This window comes from Leucopleurus acutus, assembly GCF_964270905.1.
Source record: "Leucopleurus acutus genome assembly, chromosome: 9".
Taxonomy (NCBI): Eukaryota; Metazoa; Chordata; class Mammalia; order Artiodactyla; family Delphinidae; genus Leucopleurus; species Leucopleurus acutus.
In genome coordinates this window covers 75,861,292-75,876,562 of record NC_139144.1, presented here as the reverse complement: position 1 = coordinate 75,876,562, position 15,271 = coordinate 75,861,292, and the positions used below count along the sequence as shown (strand labels likewise).

Here is a 15,271-nt window from a genome sequence, read left to right as displayed (position 1 = left end):
CTCTTGGAAGCCTCCTTACAAGGACCTGCCTCATTGTAAAATGGGAGCAGTGGTGCTTGCTTCACAGTGTTGTCCCGTGAGAATTAAATGAATTAATTCAAGTAAACCTCTTACGTGGTCCCTACACACAGTACGCTTCCAATCAACGTTGTTACTGCTGCACTGTGAGATAAGCAGCCATAACACACCTGAATGCCAGGCAACCTTGCAAGTGCCAGGGGACCCCGCAAGCACATCAGCTCTTCAGCTATCCCAGTACCCAGAGTATGTGAGTCAGCTGGAGGCACCATGAGAATATGAAACTTGGTACGTGAGCCTCCTAACTCCTATGGGTTTGCATCTTCAGACCATAAGGGGAGGTCTGATTTTTTTTTTTTTTCCACTCTCTCTCTAAATTATAACTTACTTTTCCTTTGGATCAGATCCTGTTGAAAGATTTCAGGTATCTCTAAGATGCAGTCACATCTGCAACTACCTTGTAGGAACCATGTAAATAAACCCCTATCATAAAGCCACACTGCAGTAGATGAACCAGCCTGTGAACTACTCACACAAACGCTTTCAGAAGGGAGGAGCTTGCACGTTCATAAAGGGTTTAAGGTCTGGTGGACTTACACATGGGGGAGGAAAAGCACCTAGTGAAAATTTGCTGAAAGCAAAATAATGAGTCCTAGACTTGAGGGGGTGCCTGCAGCTTGCTCAGAGCCTAAGGCATAGTAGGCACCCCGTAGGTATTGCTGAATACAGGAACTCACTGAACATATCAAATCCCCTTGTGTGAACTAGATTTGAAGTATTACTTCTTCTGAAAGAAAAAGACTATTTTTGAAAATATACGAACAAACAGCAGGATCCGAATTGGAAAAATACTTTGGAGCCAAAACTCAATAGTCTAATAATTAAATAAAAAGTTTATGTACTGCTACTACTGCGTATGGATGGCAGTGTTGTAACGCTGTAGAGTGTTAACATAGTTGAATGTTATGCAAACTTTGTCCCTTCTCTCCCAGAAGTGGTTCTGCTTGCCCATTCCCTTATTTCTTATTTTCTTTCCCAATTTTATCTATGTTCAATTAATTCCAAAGTGATGACTTAGACATTCTGCTTATTGCTTTTTCTATATTTCTCTACTTCCTCTATTCACCAACGCACACTTGACTCTGAGAGTTGGGACTTTTCTAGAGTTGTTGCCCAACAACTGTTTATCAAAGTGAATAGAAAACATTAATCCTTAAGGAAATCCGTTATATCAATTACCAGGAGATGGAAAAGAAGAGAGAGTTTACAGCTAAATAACAGTTTGTACAAACTTATTTTCCTCAAACTTAAAATTCAAGTTTGAAGTTTAAGATTTCCAGATGTTTCATCCAAAGAAGAAAGTCATTCCCATAGTGCTAGAGTGGGCTTAAGCAGTGGCTGAAAATCTGGCATTAGGGCTTCTTTCCTTATCCTTCTCTGTCCTCTTGCCACATTTACATTTCTAGTGGGATTAGTTAAGACATTTGCAATAGTTATCACAAGTAATTGACTCATTTTTTCAGGTGGCAGGGAGAGGAGGCCAAAAGGAAGGTAAAATTAACTTGGTTTTAATGGGATAGCTTATAGATTCATTTGTAAAATGGTAGGTATTGATGAAAAAGTGTCTCTAAAACCTAAGTTAGAAGAAACTCATCCAGACTCATCTAGATTTGTTGTATTTAATGTGGAGCTTAAAAGAGAACAATTCATTTGTCCATTTGTTTACAAATTTCTCTCTCCCCCACCCCTTCTCCTTTGGTAACCATAAGTTTGTTTTCTATGTCTGTGGGTCTATTTCTGTTTTGTATTTATTTAAGTTCATTTGTATCTTTTTTTTTTCAGATTCCACATGTAAGTGATATCATATGATATTTGTCTTTGTCTGGCTTACTTAACTTAGTATTAATCTCTAGGTCCATCCATGTTGCTGCAAATGGCATTATTTCATTCTTTTTTATGGTGCAGTAATATTCCATTGTATATATATACCACATCTTCTTTATCTATATAACTATCAGTGGACATTTAGGTTGCTTCCTTATCTTGGCTATTGTAAATAGTGCTGCAGTGAAGGTTCTTATTTGGATGAAATTCTTGTCCACCTCACCATTCTAATACATAAAATTTTTTGAGATGAGCTGTAACAATGATTTTGCTTATCTTATTAGTAAATGCTTAGAAAATCTTAGCTACTATTGTCCTCAAGGAGTTTAAACCAGAGTGATTACCACAGCAAGTAGTATCCTGCTTCCTCTAAGTGGGAGATCTACCAGAAAAGGGGGAAGAGAGGAGGTGGGCGGGAGCTAAATGGCTGAGCACTCTCTAGGATCTTCCATACCACAGAATAACTCTCTAGTAAGCTCTCTTTAATTTTTTAAAATTGCCCTATAACCCAAGGAACTAAAAAATTTCATAACAAATCCCATACCGGTGCATTTATTTTCTGCACTGGTACAAGAGGGCTGATTTTCCAATGGTTATTAATATATTTGAAGAATAACAACTTGATAATGTATTAGTATTTTTGAGTAGGATAGTTTATAACCATTTTGTTCGTCACCTTTCTCAGCATAGTGTCTAAGAAAGAAGGTTATATTTCTGGTTTCTTGAAAATTGTATGTGAATACTTTTATGAATAAAAATATTTTTCTCTTCAGTTTTTAAATTTTTTCCAGATCACATATGTATATATATATATATATATATATATATATTCCCTCTGTATGCTTACATACAACTTTAGGCAGGTTCTGTTCAAACGACCTTTGTGAAAACTGGTTATTAATGAAAATAATGACTTCTTGATTTCACTATTATGGTTTGATCATATTTAAAGCATTTGGATTAGGCAGGGTTTCTCAGCTTCAACACTGTTCATATTTTGGACCAGACGATTCTGTGTTGTGGGGACTGTCCTGTGCATTGCAGGATGTTTAGCAGCATCTCTGGCCTCTACCCTCTAGAGGCCAGTAGTACTCACCAGTCGTGAAAACCAAAAATATTTCCAGACATTGCCAAATGTCCCCTGGAGGCCAAAATCACCTTTTCCCTCCTTTCCTGGGGGTGAGAACATTGGATAAGATACTGCTGAAACAGGTCTTCATGTGAATGGGAATAATTAAGCTCCAGCTGTCTATTTACAAACCCATGCTTAAAGCTCAGAATTGTAATACCAATTTGTCAGAAACTCCAGGGATTTTTAAAATTAACCTTAAGGATACTTGTTTGCCCTGTAAAAATTTCAGAACTTATTATCATCAGTTAAATTGCAGATTTTCAATATAATGCTGGTATTATTTGAGGGATGTACATATACCTCATTAAGAGACCAAAAAGAAACAACTGCTAGGCCCTATCTACCTTGCAGCCTCCTACATTTTCCTTACAAAGGCCAGGGCTGTTTGAATGATTATAGCTGGAAAAATGAGATTTGGGGACTTCTTGATTCCATCTTAAGGCTGTAAAGCTTAGTAATTTTTGACACTCTTCAGCACTTTTGCAAGCTTTAGGTGACCTTAACTGAGAAGTTCATGGATTTGTTGGTGGAACAGCTAGATGGTTGCTTACCAAGTCCTTTAAGCATCCCTTCCCAGACTTGTTTGCTGGCAGCAAGGCAGAGCCTGAGAAATTTGGAAAGACCTGCAGTATCTTGCATGAGTCATTCTCTTTGTGGATAGTGGGCTTTGCATAAACTTCCCTCCATAACTTCCTGTCCTGTACTCCATCTTCATTCATGTATCTTTTCATCTTCTCCCCCCTTCACCCCTACTCTCCAATTATCCCCTCCCCAGGGCCCCCACAAAAAAGTTTAAGGGAACAGATAAAAAATGTCTGTTATTAAAGTTATTCAATAATTAACTTTTGTGGACTGGTGCCAGAGAGTTGTATGGTATTTAATAAAAGCTTTTTCATTTTTTTTCTTACCTATCACTTGTTTCTGTTCACATTTTGGGTAAAATTAGCCTTTACCAGCAAATTCTGAGTGAACCAGCAAATTCTGAGTTTAGTATTAACGCACAGTAGCTAGTTTGTAATTGTTGCCAGCTTAATCTTCTGGCTGTTTCAAATAGTACCACCTCTGGCCATAACCTCTTTTCATACACAAGAATTTCCAGAATTAACTTTTGTTTGGGAATACTTAGCTATTAGAAATAGACGAGGAAGAAGGTACACTCCTGAAAAGTCTATATTCATGACTAGAACCGATAGGATCGTCATTCTATTCTCATTCAAAACAATGCATGACAATTAATTTTGGATTTTTTTTATCCTGTCTTCCATAAATAAAGGATGTTCCTGTTTAATCTTTTGAGCATCCCATTGATTTCTGGCATACTGTATGTATAAATAAGACATCTCCCCAGGACTTTGGTATTTTATCTTTCCAGAACATGAAGTAGGCACTAAGTGTTGGTGAGCACTAACTTTCAAATTAAACTCTTATTAAGTACAACTTCCTCTACATTCAAATGGGAACATATTTCTGCATAGTTAAATGTTTTTCAAATACCAACTGAAATGTGCACAATAAGATTACTAGTTATCAAAACAAAAGATCAAGAGGTTGTTTTCTTAATTTGGGGTTTTATTTTGGACAAAAAAATATTTTAGTTCAATTTGAAGCCTTTGTTTTCTCTAGTAATTCTTGTTTTTGCAAATGTTATTCTACTTTTCATTTAGAGTAAATGCCAACTTTTAAAAATGACACAGTGAATTTACATTAGTCAAAAGTATGGGAAGTTTTTTGTCTGCTTGTTTTGTTTGTTAGTTTTTGTTTTTAATAAATTTTAGTCTTATTGCATATTTCCAAAAGAAGAATAAAGACAAAAACACAGAATGCCTTCTACCTGGTTCTTGTAAATTACTGCTTTGGTGTCTGTTAGGTGAACTTTAATTCTTGCGAGAGTCATCTGGGAGTCAAGAGCAAAGGGAGGGCTTCCCTGGTGGCGCAGTGGTTGAGAGTCTGCCTGCCGATGCAGGGGACACGGGTTCGTGCCCCGGTCCGGGAAGATCCCACATGACGTGGAGCAGCTGGGCGCGTGAGCAATGGCCACTGAGCCTGTGCTCCGCAACGGGAAAAAAAAAAAGCAAAAAAGCAAAGGGAATCCAATTGCATGGGGCAGATGGAAGACTGGGCGACTGCCAAGGGGCTGGGCAGAAGAATTTTTAGATTATATTTTCCTATCAATAAATATCTGGGAAGAATTTTGTTTCCAGAGAGTTTACTAAAAGAATGTCTATTTTTGTTCCGTGGTTACATGAAACTGTAAGGCACATTTCTACACTACATAAAGACATGAAATAAATTAGTCAGTTCAGGTGTCTGTATCCATTCTTTCTGGGCCACTGGAGCCTAGTTAGACCCTCACTGCCTGCCAACTGCTTATTAACTTCCAGGTTCCTTGTTAGAATAGGGAGAGGATTGGATCCAAATATAGATTTTAAAGTTACTTTATTAAATTCATTACCAGTAGGACTATTGACATTCTTGTATGTCTGAATAAGGTAATTCTTCTCTAGTTAAATAATTACTAAATGAATAAATGTATTATTTCAAAAGCAACTTTAGTAGATGTTTGCATTTTCTTAAAAAAAAAAGATAGGAATTCTTTGAAGCATTCAGAACATTCTCATCCTGCTAACCTCAAGAGAAACAACAAACTTCATTGAAATATACAGTTTCCTGTAACATCTGTATTTATGTCACCATCTCACTTTGGGGATATGATAACAATTATTTACCAGATAGGTAGAGTGACTATTTTCCCCTTAATAATAGTAAGTGAATATAAAAATTTTGCTTCTCACTTATTATCAGTCTATATATATTCACATAAGTACACATTTTACTAACAAATACACTTTTTTTCCTTTTTAAATAATATTATGGTCATTGGAAGCTCTTGGATAAACAAGTCACTGAAAATAAACTTAGATAGTAAAACACTGTGGTCCTGAAAAACTGCACACTACTTTATTTGGAAATAGTAGAATTTGCAGAATGTTGCTGTAAAGGGCATGCTACTCAAATTACTTGGTTCTGAAGACTCTTACTATGAAAGCAAAGTATTTTCTGAAGGAGTAGAGCACAAATAGCTAAATGTTTGAGCCAAAAAAATAGAGTTATTATTTTACTGTCTTGGAAAAGCGTATCCAATTTCACCATGTATGTATTGCAAGTCTTTTTTATTAAAAAGATAGCATAATAGAAGAAGCAAGAGGTGACAAATAAAAACTGTTTAGGCTTAAGTTATTTTTAGCTATAGGATGCTGATAATCTATAAGAGTTGGACTGTCCTTTAGGAAAAGATTAAAATGCAGTTAAATTTCTTTTAGGTGTAGGGAGATGTTTTGGGCTATTAAAACCTACTTTAGAAGTCTACATTCCTGCCATGGATCTTATTTTCCCCTAAGTTTCTTCAGTATTTTCTTGTTGGTTTGTTTTTTCCTGCCAGAGAAAGAGCTTCCATGACAGAACTGTTTTCCTTTTTCTCCCCTTTCTTCCTCTCCTTCCTCTCTCTTTCTTGCTCTCTTCCTTTTCAAAGTGTTATTTTCCCCAGTCACAGTCTTACTAACAATATCTCAGGGTTGGGAAGAACTTTAGAGGTTCTAGACTAATGATCACCCATCAATGAATCTTCATAAGTGGCATACAGGCTCTGTTGGAATAGTTAGCAATGGGGAATTTGTAAAGCAACCCAAATATGGTTGTTATAACATTCTTCATCATATGTGCCAGGGTCATCTATCTACCTAAAATTCTCCCTCTCTCCCTCCCTTCCTCCCTTCCTTCCTCTTCCTTCTTTCTATCTCTTTCTTTCTTTTTCTTTATCTCTCTATCATCTTCTGGCTTCTACAGATAAAAAAAAGTGTGAAATGTCAGCTCTTGAAGTATTTGAAAGTAGTTTCTGAACACCAACCCCTGTCCCTACTGAATCTCTTTTCTAGCTAAACAGATTTATTTCCTTCAGTTGTTCTTCACGTGTCACTGTTACCAAATGCTTCTTACAATTTTCTTATTCTCTGGACCTGCTCCATATCTCAAAAACCACACTTAAAGTATAACACTTGGTCTGGGGTCTGAGCAGTGCAGGATAGAGCAAGAATACTATATTACCTTCTTCATATTGGCCACTAGACTGTTTTGATGTTTTTGGCTACTCTCTCCTAGTGCTGATTCAAATTAATCCTATTGGATATTGACATCTCTGAGTCTTTCATACTCATTTGTATTTTGGTTAGGTCACACTCCTAGTATGAAGTAATTAATGATTTGAATCTAAGAGGATGACTATATTATTCCTATTAAATAGTGTCATGCTTTGAGTTATTTTCTTATTTTTGACTGTTTTCAGTGTCTTAAATTACTGTTAAACCATGATTTTGCTTATACCTTTTTCCAGAGTCACTGATAAAATTTTGAAAAAAGCAGGGTTGAGAACCAAGTTATGAAGCATTCCAATTTAATAGCTATAAATAGAGATGATTTCTAAATTTATAGCTCTAGCTGTTGCTGTTTCCAAGCTTCAAATTCATATATCCTTCTGACAACTTTGACATTTCACACTTTATATTTCCAAAAAACTAGATGTTGATGTCCACCCCCATATCCAACCCTCTGGTCATTCTCATCACACAGTTGGTCAAACTCAGAAATTATGAGTCAGCTTTATTTTCATTTTCTTCACTGCTTCCTTTCCCATCAAGTCTGTTAGTTCAATCTTCAAAACCAGTGCTTTCACTTTCTTCCATTTTCACTTCCCTTCCCTGGTCTAAGTTCACGTCTTAACTGAACCATCTCAACAGGCTCCATGTTTGATTCTGCATCCACTCTTCTCCCAGAAATTGCTTTCTCCACACAACAGCCAAAGGATCTTTTAATGTAGAACTACTACATGATCCAGCAGTTCCATTTCGGGTTATTTATCTGAAGGAAACAAAAACACTAAATCAAAAAGATATCAGCACCCCCATGTTCACTGCAGCATTATTTACAATAGCCATGACATGGAAACAATCTAAGTGCCCATCAACAGATGAATGGGTTAAAAAACTGTGACAAATATTTTCAGTGGAATATTATTCAACCATAAAAAGAAGAAAATCCTGCCATTGGCAAAACATGGATGAACCTTGAGGACATTACGTTAATTAAAATAAGTTAGAGAAAGACAAATACTGTATGATCTCACTTATGTGTGCAATCTAAAAAGAAGAAATAGAACTTGTAGATACAGAGAAAAGATTGGTGGTTGCCAAAGAGGGTGGGGAGTGGATAAAATGGGTAAAGGGGAGCAAAAGGTACAAACTTGCAGTAATAAATAAATAAGTTCTGGAGATGTAATGTACAGCATGGTGACTATAGTCAATAATAATGTATATTTGAAAGTTGCTAAGAGAGTAGATCTTAAAAGCTCTCATCACAAGAAAAAAATGTGTAACTATGTGTGATGATGGATGTTAATTAGACTTACTGTGAAAAAATGCATAATTTAATGAATATTCTTGTTGAAGTATTTAATGAATATTCTTGTTACAAAGTATAATATATACACAGCTTAATATAATACAGCTATATATATATATATATATACCAAATCATAAATATGCAGCTCACAAGGAAAACATGCCCTATAACCTCCACACAGATCAAGAAATAGAACACTACCAGACGTCAGAAGTCTCTCTTGCCATGTCTCTCACCAACTTCATTTTCTTCCCAAAGTAACTGAACTTTAACGTGATGCATTAGACTTGCCTGTTTCAAATTTTACATAAAAAGAATCATACATAAAACTTTTTTTGAGTCCAGTTCATTTCATTAAACGTGACTGTGAATAGTACATCTTTGTTATATAGAGGAGGAGTAGTTTTTTTCATTTTCATTTCATCTCATTTCATTGCTGTATAGTGTTTCATTATATGACTAAACCACAATTTATTTATCCATTCTAACGTTGATGGATATTTGGGTTGTTTGCTATTAAGGGCTGCTATGAATAATGCTGCTATGAACATTTCTGAATATGTCTTTTGGTGCAGATATGGACATGTTTCTGCTGGGTTTATATCTAGGAGAAAATTCACTGAGTTAAAGGGTAATGTATGTTCAATTATAGTAGATACATCGAATTTTATAAAGTGATTATACTAATTTATACTCCCACCAGCAGTAAATGAGAGTTCTAGTTGCTCCACATCATCACCATGTGTACCTACAACTTCGAATTTAAATAGCAAAAGCGTTGTAAGAATTAGATAATTCAGCAAGAATGAAAAAAATATTAAGGTTGGCAACATCAAGAGTAAAAAGTGACATATCCCTGTGGTTATTTTAAAATCAGGAGGTAGATGAGAAGCAAACCAAGTACTGGTTTGAGACTGATACTCTTTCTGAGGGGTGGGTCACTGGAAACCATACAGGGGCCAAAATAATCAACCTAGCTAAAATGTCCCTTTGGGGAGTGGGAAATGCATTCTTATTCACTGTACTTGCTTCCTGGGAAGGGATAATATCAAGTGTTAGGGGTGTACCTTGCTTTTACAAACAGTCTTTTAAAATATCTTATGAGTAAGTGAGTTATTTTTCTACAAATATGTTGACACATCCAGTATTGCAATTCTTCATTTACATTTCCATGACTTCTTTATTTCTCTTGTCTTTGTTGTCTCTTCAGTCTAGTTGCTCACCTGGTTTTTATCTTCCTCAAACATCTATATTCCCTTTTAGCTTAACTTCATACCACTTTAAAAAAATATCTAAATCTGTAGCACATTTACAAATCTATAATTTTGATGTCCAGTAATGACAGTTGAGAAGTACTGATCTAATTCCTTGATGATCCTGATTAACCTTCATGGTGTAAAGACAGTGTTAGCATCTCAGGTCCAAACCAAAACATTTTTGAGAGTGAAAGGGAGACACTGTTGATAATTATATTAGGACAACCAGCAAAGACAGAGATTGTCATGAGCAAATTGGGACCTATTGCCATCCGAGCTTGATAACAATCTTCAGATAATCTTGCCTTCCCATTTCCTGGTCTGTGGATGGTGGACACTGTAATTTGGTTGCTTTAAAGGAGATCTAGGAAAGGAGAATCTGCCCCCCACCCCAAAGTATCATGTAGTAGAAAAAACATGAATTTAGGGTTAAGTTTTAATTCCTGTTCTAAAATCATTATCCATGTAGCTTTGTTACTCAATCTCTTTTATCCTTGTATTCTTCAATGAAAAATGCAATGATGTAAGAATGAACCAAAATGCCAGAGAAAGTGTTTAAGTCTGTCATTCAGGAAAGATACTCAATACATATTACTATTCCAAGGGAGTCAATGCTTGCAAATAAGAAGGTAATCAAAGGGAGAGGAGGTGGCCTCATACTGAATACGGTCCAATTCTCTCATCCAACGTATAACTCTTAATATTGTATGTATCTTTTATATTTTTCTCCAAATACTTTTATATTTGTTTCTAAGAACTGTCCTGTGGTAAAGGCAGGGCAATTTTTATTATACCCATATTAGAGACAAAGAAGCAGAGGCTCAGAGATGTTCATAGTTTTGACAAAATTGCCATGGTTATTAAATGTTAGGTCCAGGATATAAACCCAGGTCTCTTGCATCTTGGTCTAGGACTTTTTTTTTTTAACATGTCTGGCTCTTCCTGCCTTTTTCAGGTGCATGGATGGGTAATTAATTAACTATGGTCCCCAGGCTTGAGATAAGACACTGGTTTGAAAGAAACCATTTAATAAAATATTTAAGGTATATTTGCTTGTATGATATGCTTTGCTTTATTTTTTGACACAAGTGAGGTGTTGATTATAGTTCTGGAAGCAGCTAAAGGATAAAAATCACTAACTTTTTATTATTTGCATATGTGTCACATATATTATGGTTATTCTAAAACAAGTGTTCCGTTCTGCAGTTGCTTTCCCCTGAATACTAGAAACACCTCAGATATTTTTCCATCAACCGTCTATTCAGTGAGAGTATTATGCTCTGGGAATGCTGATATTACATCCAAAATACAATTAATAATTTCAATCTGTGATATAAAGCACATAAATTATTTCAAAGGCAAATGAAAAATAAATCAGGGCCCGACTATGTTTTAGCATTATTTTCCACCACATTCTTCAGCTGATAGTATGAGAAAGCTAGAGTTAATCCTAAAACCTTTGGAGCTTAATAGTCAGGACATTGCTATTCAACAACAAAAGAAAGAAGGGGAAACAGATGGACAATGTTCCAAATCAATGGGAGTGGCTCATGCTTCTTCAAGGGGAGTGGGCTGACCCTGAGCACAGGGTGGGATGGGGCCACCCACATGGCTGCAGGTTCAGCCCAAATAATTCTAAAGTGCCTCAGAAAACACTGGACTAAAAGAGTAGAAATAAGTACATGTCTTTGTATGACTTGAGAGAGTGGTCCAAAAAGAAGATAGAATCCATGTGGAAAAAATTTAGACTTCCTTTTTAAAGGAAGCTTCCTTTTTTTAAAAAAGTAACAGCTTTATTGAGCTATAATTCACATACCATACAATTTACAAATTTAAAGTGTACAATTCAATGGTTTTTGGTATATACACAGAGTTTTGAAACCATCACCACAATAAATTTTAGAACACTTTCATCACCCCAAAAGATATTCTTTGCACATTAGCTATTATCCCCCAATCCCTCCATCTCCCCAGCCCTAGGCAACCATGATCTACTTTTTGTCTCTGTATATTTGCTTATTCTGGGCATTTCATATAAAATAATTTATACAATATGTGGCCTTTTGCGACTGGCTTCTTTCATTTAGCATAATATTTCCAAGGTTATCCATGTTGCATTAAACATCAGTACTTCATTTCTTTTTATTGCTGAATAATATTCCTTTTTACTAATATTATCTATTAATTAATTGATGGACATTTGGATTGTTTTTCCTTTTTGGTTATAATGAATAATGCTGCTGTGAATATTTGGGTACAAGTTTTTGTAGAAACATGTTTTCATTTATCTTGCATCTATACCTAGGGGTGGAATTGCTGGGTCATATTGTAACCCTATATTTAGTAGTTTGAGGAGCTGCCAAATTTTTCCAAAGTGGCTGCACCATTTTACATTCCCACCAGCAGTGTAGGAGTGTTCCAGTTTCTCTACATTCCTTTTTTTTTTTTCCGGTACGCGGGCGTCTCACTGCTGTGGCCTCTCCCGTTGCGGAGCACAGGCTCCGGACGTGCAAGCTCAGCGGCCATGGCTCAGGGTCCCAGCCGCTCCGCGGCATGTGGGATCTTCCCAGACCGGGGCACGAACCCGTGTCCCCTGCATCGGCAGGCAGACTCTCAACCACTGCGCCACCAGGGAAGCCCAGTTTCTCTACATTCTTACCAACACTTGTTATTTATCTTTTTGAATATAGTCATCCTAGTGGATGGTAAGTAGTATCTCACTGCTTTAGTCCTCTTGAGATGCTGTACTAAAATACCATAGCCTGGATGGCTTATAAGCAACAAACATTTGTTTCACATATTTCTGGAGGCTGAGAAGTCTAGGATCATGGTGCTGGCAGACAATGTTAATTGAGGGCTTCCTGGTTCATAGACAGCTGTCATTTTGCTTTGTCCTCACATGGTGGAAGGGGCTAGGGAGCTCTCTGGGGTCTTTCATAAAATCACTCCCATTTTTGAGTGTTCCACTCTCCTGACCTAAGCACCTCTCAGAGCCTCACTTAATACCATTACATTGGGCATGAGGATTTCAACATATGAATTTTCAGGGGACATAAACATTTAGACCATAGCACTCATTGATTGGCATTTTTCTGATAGCTAATTATAGATTTCATTTTTGTCCAGAATGTTAGCCAATATATATGCCCTTCAGGGGCAATATTGGCTAAATATTGCAAATCCCTGTATATTATCTCCACTGTAAAAGTTCTTTGTTCATTTCATGTAATTCCTATTCCATAGTTATGTCTTTCCCGTGGACTTGTCATGTGGCAATTAAGTTATAGTGTGTTTATTATATTGCATTAAATCGTATTTATATATTGTATTGTTATAGGGTATTGTCTTATTAGTTACATCTTTTCTAGGGGCACTATATAATTTTCTCCAGGAAGACTGCAACTCTCAGAGGATAAGGTCCATGCTTCTCGTTTATTTTGAGACCATTTCATGATTTAATACAAAGTTGAGCATGTAGTTTGCACCCACTAAGAATTTGTTTATTGACTAGTTCAGCTGATCGCTCATTTTTGCTAGGCTAGTTTAAATGAAGTCTTAAAGCTAAAAAGATGTAAATGAACCAATATTCACAAAATGTAAACTTCATCAAGTATTGGGTAATTAGGATTTTACCAAATTAATTTTTTAAATTTATAGCTTAACAGAGCTTGATAATTAAGTACAGTAGCATCCCTAAGATAAGAGGATTGGGGGTGATTCCCTGTGGAGGTGAGGGTGTTGCACAGGGGCCCTGTGCTGCTGTTTCATAGAGTGATGTGGGGAGTTTTCTTCATCTCTATCAGTCAGACAAATAGAACCACATCCACAGATTATACTGGGAGGCATTTGGAAGCTTAACAAGGCGTATGTGAGTAAAAGTGGTTTTAAGGGTATCAGTTTTCATTTGTTCAACTTCCATATGTACTCTAACAAAATTGATTTGCTTGATAACTCATCTGTTGTTTTCCATTCCCACTTCCCCTTTCAAAGTTGCTCCTTTTCCATGTCATACCAAAGAAATGCAGACCTCTCATCCATCTTGAACTTATCACGATGCTGTGCTCAGTGCTGTAAAAGCCTCTGGAGAAGAGAGTGGGGCAGGGACAAATTCAAAGTATTGGTGTTAGCAGTCTTCTTCAATCAAGAAGCCATAAGCACTACCCCTAATTCATCTTATTAAGATAAACATTTCCAATGCATTTTTCTTTTTATGTTTAGTAATTACTCACCAAAATTTGTGAAACATTTATACTGTCTTGATCAATTATTTACTACTAATACCTTTAATAGTAATTATTATTATTTATTATTATGATGTAATTGTTATAGCAATACCTCATTCCAGAAGGAAACTTATAATTCTTAGATGTTTAAGATCACAGGCAATAAAAATCAATTTCAATTTATAGACATATTTTTGTAGCAAAGAAGTATGCTAAGGTGGTCAAAAGTAGTTTCGAGCATAAAACAATTACTTTAAAATCATGTTCTATAGATACTGAAGGGGAAGCCACATGAAATAATCATCTCAAGAAGAAAAAGGACAAAGACAAATTTTTTATAATTAAAGAAAAACTTGTCATGTATTTGCTTATTTATTAATAAAATAGATGATGGTATCAAATTGATGATACCTATATGCCATTGGCTACATTTAAAACAGTAATGTTAGTATTTATAATATTCTGGAAATTACTTTCTTTGCAGCTATTTAAACTGTGGTGAAAAAGACTTTTTATGTGTCAACCTAGAAATTTACAAAGTTTTTCTAAACTTTTTCATGGGGTATTGAGCAAAAAAAGAATAAAGAGAAGAATATTGCTATGGTTCAAGGTAAGTTACTTTCCAACTGCACAGGCTTCGTTTTTGTAACTTCCTTTCCCCATTATATTAATTTTGGTCCTGATTTTATCTGAAAAATCTGATGTTGGGGGAGGGTGAGGGAGGAAACAGAGCAGCAGCTGTCCAGTCTGAGCACATTCTGCTGCTGGAAGTCATCCCAGAAGATGCTCCTCAATGATTCCAGTGTGATGTGAACCAAGTCTGCTTTCAAGACCTTCTGAGAAGGCCCTTGATCTTTTCCGCTCAGACTGATTTTCATAATTTCTTAGGGTTTTTGTCAAAATATTAAAAGCATTTAAAAATATTTTCAAGTTAAAAGAAAACCCTCATTATGTCTAAATTATAGAAGGTACAATTTCAGAAAAGTGGTCACATTTAAACATAAGAGTGTTGCGAGTTGGTAAGTATATTGCAATGTTTGATTTGGCGGCTGAGGAGCAAAGCTTTAACTGAGGGTAGGATTTTCATCTTTTCAAGCCAAATATGGTCAGTTTTAAACTCCTGACAGTGTCCATATATATATGTCTCTCTTAATAGTTTGACTTGGATTTATCACTCATACAACTCAGTCCTCCATGTGGCAAAATGGGGTTTTCCTGCCTTTGACCCTTTCTTGTGGTTCGGCACTTGCCCTGCTCCCTCTGGGGTCCAGGCTCACGGAAAAAGTAAACTAATAGGAGGGGATCCT

At 36.1% G+C, this 15,271-nt stretch overlaps 1 protein-coding gene across 2 annotated transcripts in view; it reads left to right on the top strand.

Moving 5' to 3' along the window:
• TFEC (transcription factor EC) overlaps positions 1-15,271 on the top strand; it is a 675,276-nt gene that overhangs the window by 161,461 nt on the left and 498,544 nt on the right. The window lies entirely within an intron of this gene.